We start from the raw sequence: 24,618 nt of genomic DNA, 5'->3' as shown, positions 1-24,618 counted from the left end.
TATTCTGGTATTAATATTTTGGGTTCTGATATTAAAGTTTAAATTGCTAATGGTTCTAGTAATCTATGACAACTGATTCACCCCCCCCACCCTCTCAATTGTCTTCCAGTTATTTGAACTGTCTAACAGTTTCATCTTACTAAAATACATTGGTAGCTTGTCCTTGCATCTATCTATTATATAGGAACAAAAACTAGATACATAGTTCACTCAAAATCATAATCAAGGAAGCATTAGCACTAATACTATGATACTCCCCATAATGCTAACATAGGTGGGGTATGACAATTCCACCAAAATTGTGTCGTAATGTATTGTAAGAAGGAGAAGAAACAACATTAAAACATGCACGTGATAATACCAACAACTAAAAATGGTGTACACAATAAAACACAAGTGCATGAATGGAAACAAGGTTATGATAGAAATTAACAAAAAAATAACAAAAAAAACCCTCCATGACACTTTATAGAGTAGTATAAGCATTAAACTAACACAAAATAACGTGCAAAGTCCCTAAAATATATGTTGGAATAAATAATTCATATATTAATTATTCACTTAATTATATTAATTCACTAAATAATTTATTATTTAGTTAATTAATTAATTACGAATAGTTAATTAATATTTATCTTCATACATAATGTAAACTAGGAAAAGCAAACTATGTTTAGAATTTCGATAGTTTCATGCATTAATTAGTCTATTATGTTTTTTGTGCATACATGACTGATTCATGCATTCTATTTTAACTCTCAATCTATCTTGTAGACTCCACCATTTATGATTTCTATATTTAGAGTTGGATTTCTTTATAAGGATATCATATCCTTCATTGTATTCAAGAAATAAGCAATAAGCAATTTCAAAGCAATACATTCAATTATTGTTAATCGTCTTCAATTCTCTTTGTTGTTCAATTTCCTCTTATTGTGTGACAGGTATTCTTGTAGAAGATAACTAGGCTTGTGGAATTCAACAAACATGAATTCTAACATGGTATCAGAGCTCCAGATTTGAAGATTCTTGTTCGCTTTTTTGGAGATTATTTGCATTTACACAACAAATTGTTCATCTTGGGTTATTTTGGAGCTCACTATTAGTTCCAAAAGGCTCGAGAAAGTCATGATTGCCTTTCGTTTCATTGAAATCTGATATACAGAGTCCATTTTGCAAGGGTTCGAAGTTCGAAGGTTTTTCTCTGTTCCAGAGGGTACCTAAAAAATTAAAGCTTTTTGGGCCCAAAAGGACCTCATGGTTGGATTCAGAAGGCTGATTCCACAAATTGTGATATATAATTTACCTATTTTTGGTGACAGGAGCATCGGGGGAAAAAAATCATTGGCACACTTTTCGAGGCATAAAATCCATATGGTCGTACCTGCACTTGTGTTAGAAATTTTTCCAAAATAAAATAAAATCAAGTGGCTGGTACGAAAAAATAAAAAATAAAAATCAAGTGGAAGCATGTTTTTCATAAAGTTTTTTTTAATTAAAAAAAAAACAAAGTCAACCCTTTGCAGCAAAAGTACATTGCATCAACGCTGACATCATCAGTACGGACCCACTAAATTTGGAGCTCTTCTAAATTTAGTTGATTTTCTCTATTTTTAGCCCTTCAAAGTTCAAAAATGCAGTGGTTGGTTTTTTGCTCATAACTTGAGCATACAGAGTCATTTTTTGACAAACCATATATTGTCGGAAAGCTCTTTCCGAGATGGATTCATTTATGGAGGTTTTTTTTTTTTTTTTTTTTCTGATTTTTTCATTTAGCAATTTTTTTTGCCAGTTGAAGTCAAAAGTTGCAGTTTGCACTCCCAGGGGCATATCTTGTGCATCCGAACTCCGTTTTTCGCAAATGAAATATCACCGAAAAGATGATTCAGAGCTCTATCTAGATCTTAGTTTTGTAATTTTTCCAACATCATGGAGAAAATCAATATTCCTCTTCTACCACTTCTAATTTTCTCAAGTGGAAGTCTCACATTGATATCACTCTTAAGAAGTTGGGGTTATATCGAGTCACCAAGGGTACAAAACTCAAACCTATAGGTGCTGCAGAAAAGAGAAAATGGTTCAACATATGTGATGAGGCCTTTGGCACTCTTTGCATGAGTATCTCTCATGATCTCTTGTTTCATGTTGAGTCTTGCAATACACCACAAGAAGTTTGGGCACAACTTGAGCTTCTATTTGGTAAGAAGGACACACTCAGGAGTTATCAGTTGGAGAATGAGTTGATATGTATTAATCCTTCTAATTTTGACACGATCTAGGACCTCTTCACAAAGGTTAAGTCCTTGAGGCTTCAGCTAAAGCAGTTAGGTATTGAGAAGAAAGATGATCAGTTAATCCTTTATATTCTTGCAAAGCTTGGTCCAAATTATTTTGTCTTTGTTTCTACCTTCTATGCTACAAAGGATTCTATGGGCTCTAACTACACCATGCCTTCTCTTGATGAGTTTTCCATTCAACTCATGCGAGAACAGTCCAAGTTGATTCATATGGGTATATTGAAGCCTTTAAAAGCTTCAACTCTTCTTACTACACCAACTCAGACAGACACAAAGGCTTCATCTAGCAAAGGTAACAAACGGAGCCTGAAGACCACAAGGCAAGTAAAGGATTCCACTTCATAGAACACCTCTAGTTCACCTTCTCCTAAGGGAGAATCATCGAAGAGAGAAAGACCTATTTGCGCTTATTGTAAAAAGGAAGGGCATAATGAGACATATTGTCATTAGAAGAAGTTTGATGGATATGAGAAATAGATTTCAGATTTGACTGCTCTTCTTGCAAAGAGCAATATTCCTTCTTCTTCTTCTAACAGGTCTTCTTCTTCTCCTTCATTCTAGACAGATGGACAGTCCAATGGAAAGGGTCATGCATTATGTGCAACCACTTGTTCACCCTCTTCTCGAAGGCTAGATTCAAGTACTTCACACCATATGGCATCTTCTCAGGATATTTTCTCATCTTTTCAGGCTTCTCCTACACCACACATCTTGATGGGCAACAACATTGTTATGACAATATGTGGGAAGGGTTCTATCGACATTGATGATGGTACTTACAATGATGTACTTAGTGTACCATCTTTGTCTTCTAACCTTTTCTCTATTTATCAGATTGCTCATAGCGGGACAAGGAAGATAGTTGAGTTCACACGAGATTCAGTGCACATCAGAGACATCATGACTGGAGACATTGTTGCTATAGGGACAGTTGATCATTCTTCCCGATTTTACTCCTTTTCTCATTTTGGTCCATCTTCTCCATTGTCTAAGAATTTCTCTCTTTTTTTAAGAGAGCATGTTGAGGTGAAGTCAGGTCACTTGAACTTATGTGCTATTCCTGAGACCAATGTTGTGACTTCTACACCTCTACCTTCTGTTGAGTTTGCATCTACTCAACAAGATTCCTCTTCAACGCCGCTAGACATTGTAGCTCCATGCATTGAGCCCACTACTGCAGTTGTTGAGGACATATCAGAGGATGTTAATTCCCTCTCAGATGACAAATTCAACACATCTATTATCCCACCATCATTGGAGCTTCCTTTACAGGATCATCATGCTTTCTCTTTTGATCAGCATCCAGGCCTTCCAATTTTGCCTTACATACAAGTTTTTCCTCTACTTTGTCCGTTGAATTTGTTTCCTCCACATTGGAGCCACATTGGTTTGATCATCAACATAGGGGTTCTATCATTCTGGGGGGGCTTTGGAGCTTCGATCCTCTCTCATGGGGAGGTTAGTAGTACATATGTTCTTGAGAGAGTCTCTTGAAACACTTATATTGTACTTTCTTTTTTGTTTCTCTTTTGGAGAGAAGTTTTGTTCCCATTGGGTTTTCTCCTTTGCTCCATTTCTGAGAAACTTGCATGTTTGTTCATGGGTACCTCATTAGGCTTTAGGTCGGGACTCATCTTACATACATCTTTGCATTCTTTTTCCTACATCTTTGCCTCTCTCCTAGTTGTGCATTCAGGGGGGTGTAGGAATAAATAATTCATATATTAATTATATTAATCTACTGGGGATGACCCACAGTGCAACGGTTGTTGCAACTCCGTGTTAATATGAAGGTTACAAGTTCGAAACTCTCGAACCTTGCTTATCGCGGTGGATGTCCCCGTGACATCTCTGGTGGCCGAGCCGGTAGTGTTGATTGGGGGGTGTTAATACCCCTCCGAATACAGACACGGGTATTGATTGGTTGTCCACGCATGCAAACAGGTAGTAGTGGGTGCGAAGAGAGCGGAGTGATAAGGTGAAAGTGGAGCGATAAGGAGTTAGGAGTGATAAGGAGAGAGCGAAGCGATAAGGAGTACAGAGTGATAAGGAGAGAAAAATGGAGAGATAAGGGGAGAACGAAGTGATAAGGAGAATTGTTAGGAGGTGTTGACACCTTAGTATAATGTACTCGGGTATGGGGGCCCCCTCTGTGGCCCCACTGGTTCAAGCTCCAGTCAAAAGCAGTCATTGATCAAAAATAATAATTAAAAAAATATATTAATTTACTAAATAATTTATTATTTGGTTAATTAATTAATATTTATCTCGATATATAATGTAAACTAGGAAAAGCAAACTATGTTTAGAATTTTGAGAGTTTCATGCATTAATTAGTCTATTATGTTTTTTGTGCATACATGACCGATTCATGCATTCTATTTTAACTCTCACTCTATCTTGTAGACTCCACCATTTATGATTTCTATCTTTAGAGTTGGATTTATCTATAAGGATATCACATCCTTCATTGTAATCAAGCAATAAGCAATGAGCAATTTCAAAGCAATACATTCAATTATTGTTAATTGTCTTCCATTCTCTTTGTTGTTCAATTTTCTCTTATTGTGTGACAGGTATTCTTGCAGAAGATAACTAGGCTTGTGGGATTCACATTTCACGAATTATAACAATATATGTGTACAATATGTACCACTTTATATCAACACATTTATAACGGGAAATGTGAATTCAATAGATATTTACAATGTCTAAAATTGATCTCATACTAATACTAATAATAGAATACAAGAGATAATAGAAGGAACCATTGTAAAGTATCTATAAAATAATGCATTTAAAAAAATATGCACTAAGAAAGGAGTCTATATACAAAAGTTGTGACCCTTTAAAGATTCCAAAACAAAAACTACACAAGATCATTGAGAAAATTTAAATTAGAAAAAAATCAAAATAAACATGAAAATCACCTCACCATCATAAAGAGTATTAAATTCTACTCCGTTTAAAAATAAATGCTCTAAAAATGTAACATGCATGTGCAAGAATAAAGCCTTTTAAAATGGGCTCCAAAATCTAAACTACTAATGATAAAGAGAAGCAAAGGGCTTTGGTAATGCCACCATGATGTCACTACCAAATAGGAGGGCTGCCAAATATAGTAATTACTAGATGAAAAATAACCTATACCAAATCTGGAGATCCACTAAAAGAACTAATAAATATAGCAGTATGGTTAATAATAGGCTCTATGCTAAAAAAAGTCTTCAAAACCACTCCTAATTTATTTTTATTAAATTATTTTTTTATGTTTATAAAAATTATTGATTTTTTCAATGTTTAAAAATATAAAAAAAATGTGTTGTAAGAGAGGGTACTTAAAATTCTACGTTACATCATGAAAAGGGGCAAGCCTAAAGGTTCCATCACCAATTAAAAGGGTACCGTACCCTTTAATGAGGCAATCCCCAAGGAACTATTGTCTATGTCATGGTAGGGGCGATACACTCAATATTTTTTTATTAAATTTTAAAAAGAAAAAAAGACATATAAAAGTCATACCAAACAATAATGGTAGAGATAGAGACATATAGAACTAAAAAATTGGCATTTTTCATAGCTCAAGCACAATCTATGAAGTTGTATTAATGTTGATCGTACCCTTAAATCTATACAATTGTATGAACTAGTACCATGGTAGCCCAATGGACCCCATAATGAGGTCATTTTTTTATAACCAAACCCTGTCATGCTATAGATAAAAATAAGGATTTTTTGGCCTTCTAAGCATAATTGTGAGGTTTGTTTCACTCCAAGAGGCACCCTCTAAAATTTCCTAGCCAAGTTCTCAAATGAGGAGTTTGTTGATTCAAAGCCCTAATAACATGGAGAAATGAAAAAAAACCCATGGGAGCAAGAATCTAACCAAAAAGATTGATTAAATACCTTCCACATGAGAGGGATTGCAATGAAAGAATTTCTATATTGCTAGAAAATAATGAATACAAGTTTGAAAGATAAGAGTTAAACCCTAAAAGAAAACCTAAGTCAACTAATATGATGACAAGTGTCATAATCATATGAATTGAGACACGAAAATAAAATGACCCTAAGTAAGCTTGAATAATAAGGTGTACATAGTTCTTATAGAAAAACTAATTACCTTTTTCATACCAACATTTTTAATATTATTTATCAAAAAATTTACTTATCTTTTCATCTATATACTCCAAAATTCTATTCAAGGGGATATATATTCATTTATCCTTATAGGATATGTATTTTTCTATCCAATTGAGATAGGAATCAATTCAAATTGGATACACATCTATCCATACATGATAGATATTGAGAGAACCTATGTCAAATTGTACCTTGCACACACCCATTTTAAAATATAGACCCCCTTTTTTGTATTTTGCTCTTTTGGTCAGTTGCTTGAGTGTCATTTTTCCTAATCATGTGCTTAAAATTGATTGACTTGTCTAAGGTTATAAAAGGTATATAATTTTTGTTGTCATGGCTAAGATAGGTTTTGATGATTGATGTCTCTCAATTACAACATATTGTCTTAAGTCTCATAGTTGGTATATGGTTTAGAGGGATATTGTAGAACTTTTTCCCCAATCAAGATGTGTATCATTTAAAACGTTAGGGATATATTATATTTTGTCAAGAGTTTGCTCCAAAGTGAAAGTTTTATGACCTTAGGGTTAATGCAAAAGTTGACCATGATATGGATATACCCCTTTGATCTCAAATCTCCTATAAAGTCAAAATATTTCATATAAACTTGGGTTTGATGCCCTTCACTCTATCATGCATAAGAAATCATTAATGGTGAATACTTCACTAATTATTTGGATTGTACTTAATGGTTGATTCCCCATTTGTGTTATTGTTATTGCCCCCTCAATCAAATTCCATAGAAGAGCTTGAGAATCCTATAAATTCTCTTATTGCTCAAAAGTGTTGATTAGGTCAATTTTGTAGGCCACCCATAATTTTTCATCTACAGTGGGCATGTGTAAATTTAACCCTTTATCATAGTCATTTGAAAGTGTTAAAATCAAAATTATGCATATCATGTCAACCTTGAATTTTGGAGAAATTTTTAATTTTAAATCAAATATAAATTAAGGTTATCTCTCACAATAAAAGTAACCTAAGTGTGCAATTTGTGAATGCGATAGAGGGAACTAGTGAGTCAAATACCTCAAGCTATGTCGTAAAACAAAGATCTAATATTACCAAAAGATTACATGAAATCCTAGTAAAGTCATGACCACTTTTGATAAGCACTTACAGTATCTTATGCAGTAAGGTTTTTGTATTTTAGGGTTTTCACTTAAAATATCAATCTTTCTTAGAAACCCTTTAATGCCCTTTCAATTAAACCGTGGTACCCCAAATGTTGATTCTTCACTATGTGGATTTTTGACCTAGATTGGAATCTATCCATCCTATGAGGCTTAATATTAAGTTTCCCATTTTCCTTCAACTTTCACAAGCTCCATTTGAAGTTAAAATCATTTTCCAAAGCCTCATTTTGGGAGTTTGTAGGAATATGTTTGAGATATGGATATATCCCACTATATTCAAAATTCTTACTATATCCTTCTCAAATTTATAACTTTGCTCCCCACTCTCTTGTTACCTTCATTTTTTTGTGAAGCACCCTCTTTCAAGACTCCAATCCCATTTGAAATCCATCTTATTCACGTCAAAACCTCCACTACATCCCAAAGCCCTCAAAAGTCCCACCAAGTAGAGAAAATTACTAAGCATGAGTTGCTTTTCTTAGATTTTAGATGTATGCATGAGATCCCTAAACTATAACAATGTCCCCTTTGTCCCAACTTTTTTAAGACCTCCCAAGTACCTTCAAATTTTTACAAGCATCCTCATAGCTCACCTTGATATAGCATTGAATCACAACCTACACTTCTTCATGTAGGATAGGGATATGTCTACGAGATTATGGAACTCTTGTCTTATCCCTAGATTCTTAAATTCTTTCTAGATGAATGCTCAAACCAAATTGATACTTTTATGCATGCTTAGGACATATCTAAAATGCTAAGAAATTCCTATAGTATGTGATACGCCCCAAATATCACAAGGATTAAGTAAAGATTTAATAAGTAAACAATTTTGAAGATATAAATTTGATCCATTGATTTATAAATATCCATATTCTTCCTAGCATAAAACCTTTTCACTAATGGAAAATTGGAATAAGTTCTTGATTCATGGAGTTTGTTTAATATACATTAGAATGAATGAACATATTTTCTATGCAAATTTTCATTTTATTACCTGAAATATAATTATTAATATTCTATTGTGAGCCAAGGTTTCACATTGGTATCTCTTACAATTTTATATAGATGATATATTTTATTCTTTATGCAAGTGAAGAAATTATTTTTGAAGATGATGAATCTAGAATTTGAAGAGTTATTTAGAGTACCTACTATCTTAAGAAACCTACGTTTGGATGTCCTCCTTAAAAAATGGGTGTTTTTATGTGCATCAACTTGTCTTATCTAGATTACCTAGAAAGGCATGCCAAGTTTGTCTATCAAATTGTGCTAGTCTTTTAAAGGTTATTTTATAATCTTTGAAAAGTCAAAATTTCTATTTTGTCTTTTTCTAAAAAGATGAGTGTGAGATCAAAGTTAGGTGGAGATGGATATGAATGTGAAATGATGTGAAAATGGAGTATAGGCTAAGAATGCAAACTAGAACCATTTCCAAACTCTTTCATTGGGGAACAACCAATTAGACTCAACTTCAATCCTATTGGAGAGATGAGCATTATGATTGATTGTTCCCTTTTGAATTTTGATTGATCGAATATGATTATGATAAGAAATTTGATACAAGAACTAACTTAAATAATATACAATTGATAAGATTCAACATAAAAATAGATAGAAATAGATCCAAAATATAACATAGAAGTACAAATCTAGAAATGAGACACAAAGAAGAACATATCACTAAAATTTGAGCATGTAAATGTTGATCAAATGTGCTTGGTGTCATAGACTTGAAGGTGTTTGTGTTAGCTAAAACTCTAGACCCTAGATTAGGATGTCGTATAGATCATTCCCTCAAAAATTCAACTAAAATGTGTCGAACACCTGCAAATCCATATAGACCTAGGATTTTTGCTTGTTCAAAATATGGAACTATGTGTTTCAGTCTACTCTCTACAGATCTGTAACATTTGGTTGTTAGATCTATAACTCACACACAAAAAAGAGGGAAAATATTGTATTGTATATGGATAGGAATTATACTCCACTATAGCTATGATTGATTTGAAAAGAAAGATTACCCCTAGTAGGGAAAAGGATAAATCTAAATTAAAGTGTTGAATTGACAATTTTATACCTCAAGATTTATATTAGTGGTGATGCAATGCTCTTTGGATAAGACTTCCAAGTGTTGATGTAATAACATGATATAACATAAAAAATTTCATCATGAAAACATAATTTAAGACAAAATGACGTAGCTTGATGCTCCTTGTACTCCAATATTGGCTCTTGAATGAAGGAATTGAGTGCTTGAATGAGACTTGTGGATTGTGAAATATTTTGAAAAGATTCAATCAATTGAATCATAGATGATGCCTTTATATAGGGTTCTCAAGGTATTTTCACATTTAGGTCGACTTCCAAGATCATATCGAAATATTGAGATCGAATCACAGATGGCGAGAACCAACACTATGAACATTTGAATTTGGGCCCGTTTTGGAGTGACTATGGTGCTAGGCGCCATAGTCTAATCAAAATAGGGAAAATTAAGGGTTATTCAAGAGTGAACATGCCCAAGACACTGGATCAGGTCACCTCATGAGCATATGACGATAGCTTGGATGAGATGAGGCTAAAATAGGTTGATAATGACAGGCAGATAGAGGAACACTAAAGCAAGGACCCAAAAAGAAGTGTGAAATTATAAAAAGGTTACAATTTACGACACTACAAAATGTATTAAATGTTTATTCAAATATCAAACTCTCATGGAATCCTCAACATTGGTATCGGATTAATCCACATCACTCATTGTATACTAAGTTTCCTTGCATTCTCTATAAAAATCAACTATTCTTGCTTGTAAAGGTTAGTGCTAAGAAGATCATAAATTGTTGAACTTGTTAGAATTCGACAAGCTCTTCAAGCAAAAACTAGAAAATGACTTCCACAAATAATGAAAAAATAATAACACAAATGATTTTATGCAAGAGCTGAATGTATGTACATTTAAGACTTACTTATATAGAAAAGCAAGTGAAGTGAGAAGATAGAGAATGATCACTAACTACTCCATATGTGAGACACCTATGAGTAAACATGACAAGTGCATAAAAAAGTCTCATAGGTGTATGAAAGAGTTGTCTCACTAGGTGAGTACACATGTCTCAACCACATGAGGTGAGATAAATCTCTAAATATCCTCTAAGTAAACTTAAGTCAATGTGAATAGGTGATTATAGGAAGCGTTTAACTACAAACTAATAATTTAATGGCTCTATTTACACTTACACCCTCCCTTAAGTGCAAATTAGGGAGTAATGCATACAAATATGATGATGGTGATGATGGGTCCTAGCTAGTAGCTATGTTAGATACCCATGTACAATAAAAGTCTCCTATAAAGTGAAGAAATATAGAAAATCTTGTGGGGAAAAACTACCCTCCAAAAGAGTGACAATACAAAATATGCATGAAATGATTCCCTCATAGGAGAGATAAAAGAGAGACTATGTAGCAACCCCATAAGATGATTCTCAAATTATCCATGTGTTTCTTTGTTGTGAATAAGTTCCTCTCAATGATCTCGACGAAGCATCTCTGAATTTTGATGTAACAATTGATGGTGGAGATGAAAAATCCATATGGAAAGTAGAGAGTGCATGATCCTTTTTATCCATTGCCTTAGAAGAATTTGAATTTAGAGACTCTATGATCAATTCTAAAATCCCATGTTGCTCAAGAAAATGTATTAGCCAATGAATTATTTAGTGCATACATATTTTCATTATGTTTTGGTTTCTTGCAAAAGACACATTTCACTTTCTCTTTCTTGGTTTTCCCTTGATTTGAAAAAGTGTCAGTTTGATTGGAGGATTTCTTGTCTTCCTTACTTTCTTTATCATATTGATATTTATGTTTCTATCCTTTTTTGAAGCCTTATGTTTCTCTTTTCCTACAATGAGTGCTTGAGGTTTAGAGGTCTTCAAGATGCCCATTTGGATTAACTTATCTGGCTTGTTTATTAAGTCTACAATGAAATTATTCAAAGATGGCATTTTCCATGTGGCTCCAAGAGCTCTTTTCGTGTAATAAAAGGTGGATACAAAAAAAGAATAGTCAAGAAATAATCTTGAATTAATAGAAAGGATGAGTTGATCCTCTTTCTATTCTATACCACATTCTTTAAGTTGCAACCTTAATGAATTGAATTATGTGAAATAGCCCTCCAAAGTGTCAAAGTCTCTTGGACTTTAATTTAAGAGTTCATTTCCTAACTCATGAATTCTTAGTTCATCAACCTTCCTAAATAATAGTTCAAGAGCTCGCCAAACTTCATTGAGTGTTTTCAAGACTTGTATATGGCATAAAAGTTCTAGACATAGATTTAGACATAGCAAGCCAAAGGCTTGATCACATTTATTAAACCATTTTTCTTTATCTTTTGTTGTATTGGGGTCTTTTTTTGTACCCATAGTTACCCTATATAACATTTGATTCTTCAACTTAAGGGAAGTGGCCAATTTCCATTCATGATAATTGAAGGGTGTTAAAGGCTTAATGGCTTTGTTAAACTCCATGCTTAAAAGATTTTTTTACAAAATTGATAATCTAAAAGAGATGCTGAAAGGAAAATGTGGAAGTTTTAAATGACACAACTCACAGAAGTGTACAATGGCACAACTCAAGATACCCTCCCTTTATACAATATTCGGTGACTCCCCCAGATTTTGAAACTTTATAATTAATGCTTTTCACAATGTATCAAGGTTCATTGCATAGAGAATGTCAAAATATGAATGTTAGGCAAAAAAACACTACTCAAATTCAAGCTACCATTTAAAAGTTATTTGACAATCAATTTCTCACTAAATGGCTTATTTTTAATTACATCTACATTAAATGATTAAAAAAATCTCTAAGGTGAGATCCAACCTATGCATACAACCAATCATTGAAATCGTCTCTGAATAAGCTTTCCACTGAGTATCTAGACTAAAAATATACATCTTTGTACACATTATAACAGAAAGAAAAACTGCCCCTTTTACAAGCTTAATAATTGGTGATAAATAAGCATTCCCCCTTTTAAAAAGACTTAAAAAGTTGATAAAAGAATAAATAAATAAATAAAAATTAAACCTCCCTTTCCTTACAAGTCTAGCATAAATGGTGTTATCAATTGAACATTCAATATTAATAACAACCATAATTAAAAAATAATAAATATTTAATACTTTAACATTTTTCCAAGTAAAAAGTTGAGGAAGAATTATGGAAGCCACATAGAGGAGAAATGTGAGCAAAATCTGTGGCAAAGTGCAGCTCTCAAGGTGTGGCTTTCTCTACTGCATGCACCAAAATATGAAGAAGAATTCAAATTTGATTTGTCTTCTTGAAATTTTGTGGAATATACAACAGATGGACTCCTTTCTCTCTATCTTAGAGGTTCATGTGGGAGAAGAAATATTGATCAAGTAACAAACACACACACACACACACACACACACACACACACACACACACACACACACACACACACACACACACACACACACACACACACACACACACACACACACACACACCTAGCTGGAGATAATGATGTTGCAAGTGAGACACCCTAGTGTTGTTTGTAACTGAGCACAAAGGACTTGACCAAAAATAATCACTTGTTGGAATGCACTTTTGTGAGGAGATGAGGTGCTAAAGTTATGCCTATTTGGAGGCACAAATAATCACAACAAATGTTGTAGAAGACTTAAATAATATGGAATGAAAGTTGCAGAGGTTAACAAACTTGCACTGGGAGGAATATAACAAATTGGTATACTTGGCGTAACCAAAGCAATGGCTCTCCCGCTCATCCCCAACGACTCTCCCGTCTCTCTCAATTTGAATGTTGTTGTCGGTGCCTCTGGTTCGACAGTGGTTTCTACTCCTACGGTGTTATCTATTGCAGATGTTTGTGGCGTTCCCTCATCTTCTGACTTCCCCCCCCCTTTCCTCCTCGCGTGGGGGTTTATGCTCCTATGATTCATAGTTAGTTTGATGTTGTTGTTGTTGTTTGGTCTGATGCTCCTTAGGTGATTGTTGTTGCGTCTCTCCATGTTTCCCATGGGGATTTGCCTGGTGCAACACCCACGACCCCCAATTCTCCGGCAGTGGGTCATGTTGTTGTCGACCCTCTGACTTCTGGGAATGCGGCTTTGCTGACTATTACTGATACTATTGGTTCTTTACCCAAACCTGTTGGCAAGTGTATCTTTGCTCATGTGGCCAAATCTTCCGCCCAACCCTCGAAGGGGGTTCGTCCTCTTCCCTATTCCAAATCCTCTCCTGTGGTGGTTTGTGGATAGGATGTCATGGACAACATTGGGTTCTACCAACATTGTGCTCTTGTGTGCAGATTCTATGGGCTCTGGCCGTCTCTACTGAACCTTCATTGTTGGGTAATTGACTCTTGGCAGCCTTTGGTTGCTTTTAATATTGAGTTTTTCCCCTATGCTAAAGGCTTTTTTGTCGCTTCCTTCACATCTTCTGCGGATTGGGATCTGGTCTTAGGCATGTTGTGGGCTTGGGGAGTGCACTCCTTCTCTATTAAGCCTTGGACAACTTCTTTTAACCCTCTCACTAAACCACTTAATGTGTGTCCAGTTTGGGTTCGGCTCATCAATCTCCCTCTTCATTTTTGGGAGCACTCTTGTTATGAGGCTATTGGTAACTCTATTGGTAATTTCCTGAAGGTCGATGAAGCTATGTCCTCAATGGACTACACTACCTTTTCCCGCATTCTTCTGGACATTGACATCTCCTCTCCTCTCTTGGGAGATGTGGTTCTTATGGTGGGGGATAGGCCTTGGTCACAATTGCTGGATTTTGAAGGCCTCCACTTCCGCTGCAGGAGATGCTTCTCTACGGGTCATCTTGCTTCAAACTACTCTATTTCACACCACAAAGGTGTTTCTACCTGGTGGAAGAAAGCTACTATTGATCACTTAACAGTCAATGCCCTTGACTTTGCGTCTGCTGACTCCTCTCATGAGGGTGATGTCGATTTCGTGCCCCTCACGGCTACTGATGCTCATGTTGCTCCTTTTGTGGCCTCGTCTCCTAAGGTCCCCACTTCTGCTTCTCCTGTTTTGCAACCACGATCCCCTGTTGCTGGATCTACTTCTGTTGCTATTGTTTTGTCACAACCTGCTACTGCTCTACAACAGCCTCTTGTTGTTCTGTTGCAACACCCTGTTGACACCACTGTTTGTAGCCTTGCGGGGTCCCTTTTGGTTGATCTCTCTTTTGATGGACCTAATGACAACATCACCTGGACTATGGTTGCTCGCAGTCGAAAGGGAATTCTTCTCCCCTGCCCCAAAACCCCTGTCGTTGGGGTTTGGATGGCTTTCCCCCCCTTGAGTGGGGTCTTTTTTGTTCTCTGGTTGGATAGGATTCCTTTCCTGTTTGACTGTGTTTGTTTCTAATTGCCTTTGGGTTGTTGTTCTTTTTGCCAACACCATCTCTCTTGATGTTGATTTTTGTTTGTTGATAGTTTTTTACTTTGTTAAGGGTCAGCGCCCTAGTTAACGCTACTTTACTAATAAAAAACCAACTTGCACCGGGAAAATAGATTGTTGTTGAATTTATCAATTGCTGCCACCTATTTTTCTCTTGTTGTGTGAAAGTTTGACCCCTTACAAGGGGTCATTGCAAGTTATATATTAGTTGTGGGGGGCATTTTGATTATCTGAAAATCATGTGTATGCAACATGAAATGATAGATCGACCTCCCAACAATGAAATGACTGAAAAATTGCCTTGAATTCAATCAACTGTTCAAATCACTCTTCACATCTTCTTTTGTATATTAACTATTTTCAAATTAATACAAAACAAAAGCATTGTCCATTAGTGTTATTAGTGATTTTTGTAAGGCTTAGTACTATTGTAATAAGTTTCTATTAACTAGTGATTAAAAAAATTGTTTTTATTAATTAAAATCGATTTATTTTATTATTTTATTATAAATTAATAATTTCTATAGTGTAAATGTAGGAATGATCTTTGTTGCAAAAAAAGCTTTGCTTCTGATTTGATTTTTGTAGAATTTGTTCATTGAATGCAAATGATAATAGAAACCAAAATATTTTTATGCTACAAACATTTCCTAGAAATTGTTTTTTTCTAATTTGGTAAGTAGAAGATGAGAAAATGAAATAAATCCAACCTTCAACTTGCTGAAAAATGGACACTCATGCTTTTTGGATATAATTTTTTGCAAAATCTTCTTCCTATCTACAAAATCTAAAAGATACCCAGATGGATTTTTGACCCTGGGAATAAAACCTAGATCCTATTTTTCTATTTGACTAGTAGAAGAGCCAAATCTGATGCAAAAATTAAAATGCCTCTAATCTTCCGTATGATTTTTTGACACCCTCGATTCAAACATGATGCCCTTTTCACCTCAAACTACACTATGCAACAACTCAATTCCAAAACACAACTCTCAAAGGAAGGAGTCTTCAAATCTGGAGCCTTAATATCACGTTGGAGTAAATAGGTGACTCCACAACACCCCCAAGATTCTTGGAAGACCAAAATAAAGAGAATGGAAAGAATAGCTTGCTTCAACAATGCAAGATTTATTGTTATGATAATGAACATACAAAATGTACATGAGAACCCTTTCTTATAAAGACAAGGTTATGAGGTAGGATGACAACTACCCTTGATACAAACAGTAAATGCATGATGTAAATATTAAATGTTAAGTGACTTAAAGTTAATAATGAAACATGACCCATTATAAGAAACTAATAGAGTTCCACCTAGGACAACTAACTTGGAAACTAAGTAAACTTAAGATGTGAATAGGTTAGCACTAAGAACTAGATAGGTAATAACCTCATTCACGCTAACAATTCTGAACGAGACTTGTGCAAAATATTTTGATGAGTTTAGACCTATTTCAATTGTATAACACCTTATAAAATATCCTCTCTAAAACCATGGAAAATAGACTAAAATTGATTATGCTAAAGATCATTTATGAAGAACATAGTGAATTTTTCCTAGGAAGGCCTATTATGGATGTAATAGAGATGGAACATGAAGCTATACACTCAATATTTGATATAAAAATAAGTGGTACGATAACTAAATTAGATGTCAAGAAGGCACGTGGGAAAGTATATTGGAGGTTCCTTCTCAAGATAATTGAAATATTAGGTTTTTTCTAAGAATGGTTGAATTAGATTTTTAGTTGCATATTTGGCCCTAGGTTTTTTATTTTGGTGAATTGTTCTCCTCAAGGACTCTTTAGCACATATTTAGAGCTAGTAAAATGTTACCCCATATCCCCCTTCCTCTTCATAATTATGGTTGAGGAGATGGGTAGATCATTAAGGCTGCTAGTGATTTTGGAACTTGAAAAGGTCTCAAAGTTATGATAATTTCAATCACATCACCGACCTCCAATTTTTCGATGACTCAATTTTATTTGAGAAATATTTAGCTCAAGAAGCAAGCACAATCGAGAAAATATTAAGGAATTATTTCATTGCCTCAAGTTAGGAAGTAAACACAACCAGATTAGAAATTTTCTTCAATACTAGCCCACAAAAATAGATAGAAGTTGCTAACAAGATGAGGTATAGGATCAGAACTCTCCCTAGAGAAAGTACTTGGGCATCCTAATCTTCAATGGTTATGGAAGAACCCTAGTTTAGAATCTATTGTTTGAAACATGCACAAATAAGATGACTAGTTGGAAAGGGAAATGGTTGTTGTTAGCAAGAATAATGTTAAAGCTAAAATAAATTATATCTATAATTCCAATCTACATAATGTCTTTTTTTATAATTTCTTCAAATATCATTGGTAGAGTGAAGCAATTCTTTTGGTGAGGAACCTCAAAAGAAAAGAAAATCACACTAGTTGTGTGAGATAAAGTGTATATATCCAAGGTTGATGGTGGGACCAAAATAAGAAGGCTAGATATTCAAAATAGGTCATTTGTAGCCAAGATAATATGAAAGATATATAAATTTATGCATCTATTTTAAGTGTGCTATCCTCCATAAAAAAATATCTAGATTAGAAAGATACAAAGAGAATTTTAACAATTTCCAACAATCTAAGGGGATCGAGCTTGTGTAGCTTCTCATCATGTAGAGAAGTCATTACTAGTCACGTGACTTGGGAGATCAAAATGGGTACTTAATAAGTTTTTAGATATGCTTGTGGAATGGCCTCCTTTCTTTAGATCAAAATCTAGAATTGAATTCATTTTAGTTAAAAACAAATGAGAAGGGTGATGAGGCAGTGGACTTTCTCATCTAAAATAATAACCAAGGTATCATAGAATGACAGTGGAAGGACCCCAAGGACCTTGGTATCATGGAAAGGCAACAATGTCTTCTTTTAAATATAATGTAGCAAAGGAAACTATTTATTTCAAAGGGAGAGACATAATAAAATGGAAATATGTAAAATATAGAGAATACTCAATTAAATTGGGCTATTTTGTGGTGTATAAGCCTATTGAAAAGAAAAAATGACTAAATATTTTCTTTTGGCACAAAAATTATCTCCTAATGATTGAATCATTTGCTTGTGCAACTGTTCAAAACAGATTTTAGTTATAGATAAATTCAAAAGAACGGGATACCATGGACCTTCAAGATGTGTTATGTGTGAGCATGAGGGAGAGAATGTGAATCATCTTATGCTTGTTTGTCCCTTCACTCATAGATGTTGGCAATGGATTTCCACAAGGTTGGGTTAGAGCTTGGATTTACCAAATGATATCAAGAATCATTTCATGTCCAATATTACAAGAATAGTCAAGTTTTTCTCGTCTTTGGATTTAGATCCCATATTAATTGTTTGGTAGGATATTGAAGGAAAGAAATGGGACATTCCAAGCCTTCGCCATGACTTTGGAATTATTTTTTAATAATTTAAAAGGTACAGTCATTGAGGTGGATAACAAAAGAGCTATCAATCAAACAATCAAAAATAGAAAACTTTCATCATGAGCTTACTCGTAGATGGGAAAAAGTTAAGAGCCCCTCAACCCCTTGTTTATGGAGAGAATAGAGTGAATTCCAAGTACTTCTAAGAAAAGAAAAGAAATAAAATGACAGTCACCAAATAACAAAAAGGTTATCAATCAAACAACCAAAATAGAAAATTTCTATTATAAGCTTACTTGTAAATAGAAAAAAACAAGAGCCCCTCAGCACCTTGTTTGTCGCTAGAGTAGAGTGAATTCCACTTCTAAGGAAAAAAGAAACAAAATGACAATCACCACTATGAGTCAAAATTTAATCCTACTTCATATGTTTTTAATTTTTAAAAGAAAAACTTTTTAAACACTTGATTTTTTTTACAAAAATTCTAATATTTCACAAATATATTATATAATTTACAGAAGGAAAAGAAAAATCATACCAACACTAACCAAAATAAGAATAAATAATAATATACTAGATTAAAGAGAAGCTGTAGCCTTCTTGTAATGACTTTCTCAACATCCATTAACAAGTAGACATTCAACAGCTTTGATGTAACACCGCACATTTCTTGTTGATGATGATCTTATCAATTACTGAATTGTATAGAAAAAAGCCTTTCGAAATCATATCATGAGAGAGAGACATGAAATTTTATTCATGAAAATCGCCACTTGTAAATGATTTAACTTAATTATAACATCAATCATGAAAAAGAAGCAAGTTGGCAGAGATGAGGACACAATAGTCACATCAGAGCACAATCCAAAAAAACTCCAAATTATCAAATCTCTCAAAACAAAACAATGAAAAAGTTAAGTGCACCAATTTTTGTGCACTGAAAGGAATTTTCAGAGCCAGCAGAAGTAGCTCATCTGTCTGTCTGTTTACCTAATTGTCACAATCAAAATGATATAATCTGACTAGTTTGGATTGTTCCAAACTGTTTATAAGCCAGTGAAATGGCAACAGTTGCGTGGTACAATTTGTCCCTGTGATGAGGGTCCATCTACCAAACCATGAGGGAATGATGATAAATTAGATATAACTCTTACACAGTTGCACTTACAAACACTATCAATTATTATTATGAGTATGATGTTCTACCAAAACATTAAACTAGATATTAAAGAGGAGGATAAGATTAATGTATTTAGTGGATACGATGAAGATTTAGAATGTAAAATGAAGATTCAAACATGCCTTTTAAATACTATTTTATATCTGATGTACATTTCGGATTTCGCTAGGAATTTCATACAAAAGTAAGAAAAAATAAGTGCTTTTACAACATAATTTCTTGTTGCAAACACAAGATGTGTGAGTTTATGTTTCAATAGAAAATAAGTATTCTCACAACATGGCTTCTTGTTTTTTATTAAGAAAGCAGCAAAAAACAAGGGTTAGTACAACAGCTCTTTGGATAGTAAGAGACACAATAAAATAGGGGGCAATACTTTAAAAAAAAAAAGGTCGGACAGGTGAAAAGGAAACTTGTCAAACCAACAACAACCCAAATCCAACACGGGGAAGGGGAGAGACACCCAAGCCTTGACAAGGAGGGGTTTGGAGGAGCGAGGAAGGACTTCCCCTTTTGCCTACGACAAACCATAATAGCACCAGTAGAGTGTTGCTGCAAAAAAGCAGCATGTTGTTGCAGAGGGATGGCATCGGGAGTAGAATCAATAAGAGTAGAAGGGAGCTATAAAACAGGAGCAATAGGAGTTGAATCCACAGGGATGAACGAGGCCACAACAGTAGCATCAACAACAGTAAGAGGCACATCATCCCGACATGAGATCTCATCCTCTAGGGAGGAGCCAACCGAATCAGAATCAAAAGCATAGATAGTCAAATGTTCAATTGTAGCATCCTTCCACCAAGTAGCAGCACCTTTGTGACGTGGAATAGAGCAATTTGAAACTAAGTGTCCCGTAGAGAAGCATTCCCAAGAGCGAAAGGGGAGACCCTCAAAATCCAACAGTTGAGTCTAAGGCCTATCCCCAACCATAGAAACCACATCCCTTGGGAGAGGCAAAGAGCTGTCAATATCAACTAAGATGCGAGAAAAGGTGAAATGGCCCATTGAAGACATGGCATCACCAACCTTCAAAAAATGGCCAATAAATTTACCAATGGCCTCGTAGCAAGAATTTTCCCATAAATGAAGGGGAAGATTCTGAAGATGAACTCAAACTAGACACTTATTAAGGGGTTCCATAAGAGAGTTAAAAGAAGTTGTTTAGGGCTAAACAGAGGGAGATTGAACTCTCCAAGCCCACAATTAGCCCAAAATCAAGTCACGATCAAATGAAGAAGTAAAGGAAGCAATGAAAAAGCCTTTAGCACAAGGGAAAAGTTATAAGCAACCAAAGGCTCCCAAGAATCACTCACCCAACGATGAAGGTTCGATAACAAAGGCCAAAGCCCAAAGAATCTACACACCAAGGTACAGTGTTGATAAAACCTAGTGTTATCCACAACATCCTATCCACAAACCACCACAAGGGAGGACTTGGCACACGGAAGAGGACAAATGTCTTTGGGGGGTGGGCAATAGATCTAGCCACACGAGCAAAGTTGTGTTTACCAATGAAAGAAGAAGTTATGGGCAGAACCTTAGCACCCACAATAGGGTCACCATCAGTTGCAGCATCACCAAACAAAGGAGCAACACCATTTGACAGAGCATTCGCAACAAAAACATCCCTAGGATGGGCATCCATAGGGGGGAGGGCATGAACCACTCATAGTCGGAGCATCAACAAGCGCCATAGTGGCACCCATGCGAGAGGGAGGGGGACCCAAGCCACCCAATGCAGAGGGCGAGACCACTGAAGGAGCAATAGACGGGGCTTGCAAAGCCGAAGCAACGTCCAAACTAGAGTAGGTGGGATTAGGTGTTCAAACGAGGGCAAGCGGGAGTATTCAAGATATCACAAGCAAGAGCCATCACGGGAGCTTTTTTTAGTGATGAACAATTGTTATGTGGTCATTGATGTTGTTGTTGATATCAATGGAGAGAGTGTTGGCAACATGGCTTCTTGTTTTAAACACAAGATGTGTGTGGTTATGTTTCAATAGATTTGTGTTTGAAAGATTATATCTGATTTGCTTTGAAACTAACAAAATAACTTTTTACAAAGATATTAGTTTTACACAATCCATAATAGTTCAATTATTACTGCTTCTGGATCAGATTGTGTGTATTTGTTTGAATCAATGTTTTGGATCACACCCTGATGATAAATCACAAAGCAAGTATTACTGCTTGTAGGTTAGATTGTTTGTGTTTGTTTGCATCAACATTTTGGATCACACTCTGGATGATGGGTCACAGAGTGTGATCCGAAATGTTGATAGAAAAAAACACACACAATCTAATCCAGAAGCAATATAATACTTCAACTTTTTACAATCTAAACTCTTATGAAAGTAGCCTCTTTGAAGGTATATTTATAGATTGGAGAGAGTTGAAATTAATCCAAGAGATCAATGGTTGAAGTTGATTGAGACTATTGGAAGGAGAAGCCTCCAAGTGACACATATCCTTGTGATTGGTGCACTCGAAACGGATCAAGATCAAGAGGTTTTGGATGGTCGAGATTGTTTTGAAAAGATGTGATGGATACTTTCTGAAAATCCATTTTATTTTTTTTAGAGACACGTGAAGAGTGGGGATTTTCCTAGAGAAATAAATGAATGATATTTGATGAAAAGATTTTGTGGGAAAGTGACAAGCATGGATCATTTACACATAAAGCATGTGTGAGTTTGATCAAAACTTTAGCATACTTAGGAATATGTAAGATGATTAATTAATTCTATTGTTACTTTTGGATTTGATTAATTAATTAACAAATTGATTTTAGTCAATTTAATAATTTGATGATGAGTACAAGAATAGAATAATAGTTACAATTATTCAATTTTTAGAAGATAAGAATATGAAAAGATAGTTTAATTAAGAGTTCTTGACAATGGAGTGGTCTTTTATATTTTATTGTATGATGATGTAAAAAAATTGTTTAATTTTTTCTCAAATTACAATTTTTCAATTAAAAAAATTTGCAAGAAGTCTTGTAATTACATAATTCTTGTAATAACATTATGTAGAAAAACTTGAATTGGTGAACAAAATTTCTTTCCCAATTTTAAAACACTCTTTGTTTTTTTAAATAAGATTTCTGTCAGTTAATGGTCCCATAGTTTTTATACTTTTTAATTATTTATAAATCTTGTTGTTCTAATGTAAATGTGAAGTAAATCTTTTTGATGAAAAAAATTCATCTCCGCCCCAAAACAATAGCTGAACTAAAAAATAGAGATTCTTATTTTTCAAAATAAGATTATGATGAGAATGTCCCATGGGGTCATCTTACTAAATTAAAATATTTTAGTAGTGACTACTAAAACATTCTAAGTAGTTTTTTATTGTTAATAATTTTATATGAAATTTTGGGCGACTCATGTAATGCAGTGCTTGAAACACTTTACTATATTTAATTATTTTAGCAATGACTCTTCAAAAAATCTTAGAAATTTGTTTGAGAACTAGTTCATGATTCCTATATTTTTAAAAAAAATCTTTTTTTTTGTTTTGCTTTAATGTTAAGTTTTGCTCTAATGTTAAGTAAATCTTTTTGCTTTTATATATGCACAGATTCTTGAAATAAAATGTAAAAGGAAACGTTAAAAATAAATAGAAAGCAAAATGTGCAGTCATAGACTCATACAATACATTTTTATTAGGTAAAGGTTGTATAATATCAGTCCCCACTATTTACCTATTGTAAAAAATGTGCAGTCATAGACTCATACAATACATTTTTATTAGGTAAAGGTTGTATAATATCAGTCCCCACTATTTACCTATTGTAAAAAATTGAATGTCTAAATTGTAGCTTTTCTACTGTTTTAGCATGATGATTTTGTATTATTCATTTTATAACAATTTGTTTTAATTTCATGGGACCTCCCAATGTCATAAAAATAGATTTGTAAGCCCCATTGCATAGGACCACCTATGCGCATTCATAAAGCATTTGGGCCTGTGTGGGAACCACACACTTTCATTTAGGAGCATTAAAAATAACTTAAGGATTTATTTCTTGTAATCATAAAGTCATTTCGCTAAAAATAACTTAAGGATCCCTTTCTTGTAATCATGAAGTCATCTCATTAAAAATAACTGAAGGATCTCTTTGTTGTAATAATAAAGCCATTTCATGATAGAAGACTTAATAGTTGAGCACCATGATTTTGTTAGTCAAGGTTTGTCATTGCGCCAAAAGATTAGCCTGTTAATGTCCAATACAAACACCAAAGATAAACAAACCATGAAAGGTGATTAAGCCATGTTACAAATCCCTGAAATCAGTGTTAGGATGACGAAGGGGGCGAAGAAGGGGACAAAGAGCAATGATAAAACTACATGGACTTACATTAAAAAAACCTTTACAAGGTAGAAGCTGGCTGGCTGACAAGCACACTCTAAAGGTCGAATTAGAGGCACGTTTTACTTTGGTGAGCCAAAACCAAATACTTCAGCCGTATATACATAGCATAACACTACTTCAGTGGACGAAAGTACATAGCTGAGGCCCTCTTACGAGGAAGAGTTCTTACTTGTACCAACATACAAGATGTGATTAAAGGTATCCCAGTTCATTACTGCATGTTCATAAAAAGAAAGCTGAACAGTTTAGTACTTTGGATGTTGTATATGTAGCGTCCTCAAGTTCATTACAATGGTTAGCAACCTTTTTAACATAAGGATGTCCTAAAGCTGAAATGGGAACTCACGAACTCTGCCAGGAAAATTTCTGCATGTTCAAGAACATGCACATACAAACCAGAGGAAGCAGAGTTGTCACAAAATTCTAATAATGTGCCATGGTTAATACTTTATTCACAACATGGACAATGCCTTTACAATTCCTGCAGGTTCAAGAACCACAACTGAATGTACAAACCCAGAGAAAGTAGATTTGTTACAAACAACTTCAACGAATATGACACGGAGAAACACCTGCATTTATATGTAGCTTCGACGTTTTTTCTGTAAATCCAAGG

Source organism: Cryptomeria japonica, chromosome 3, assembly GCF_030272615.1.
Source record: "Cryptomeria japonica chromosome 3, Sugi_1.0, whole genome shotgun sequence".
In the NCBI taxonomy this organism is placed as follows: Eukaryota; Viridiplantae; Streptophyta; class Pinopsida; order Cupressales; family Cupressaceae; genus Cryptomeria; species Cryptomeria japonica.
The sequence above is the reverse complement of the archived record's forward strand: the minus strand, read 5'-3'. Positions refer to the sequence as shown.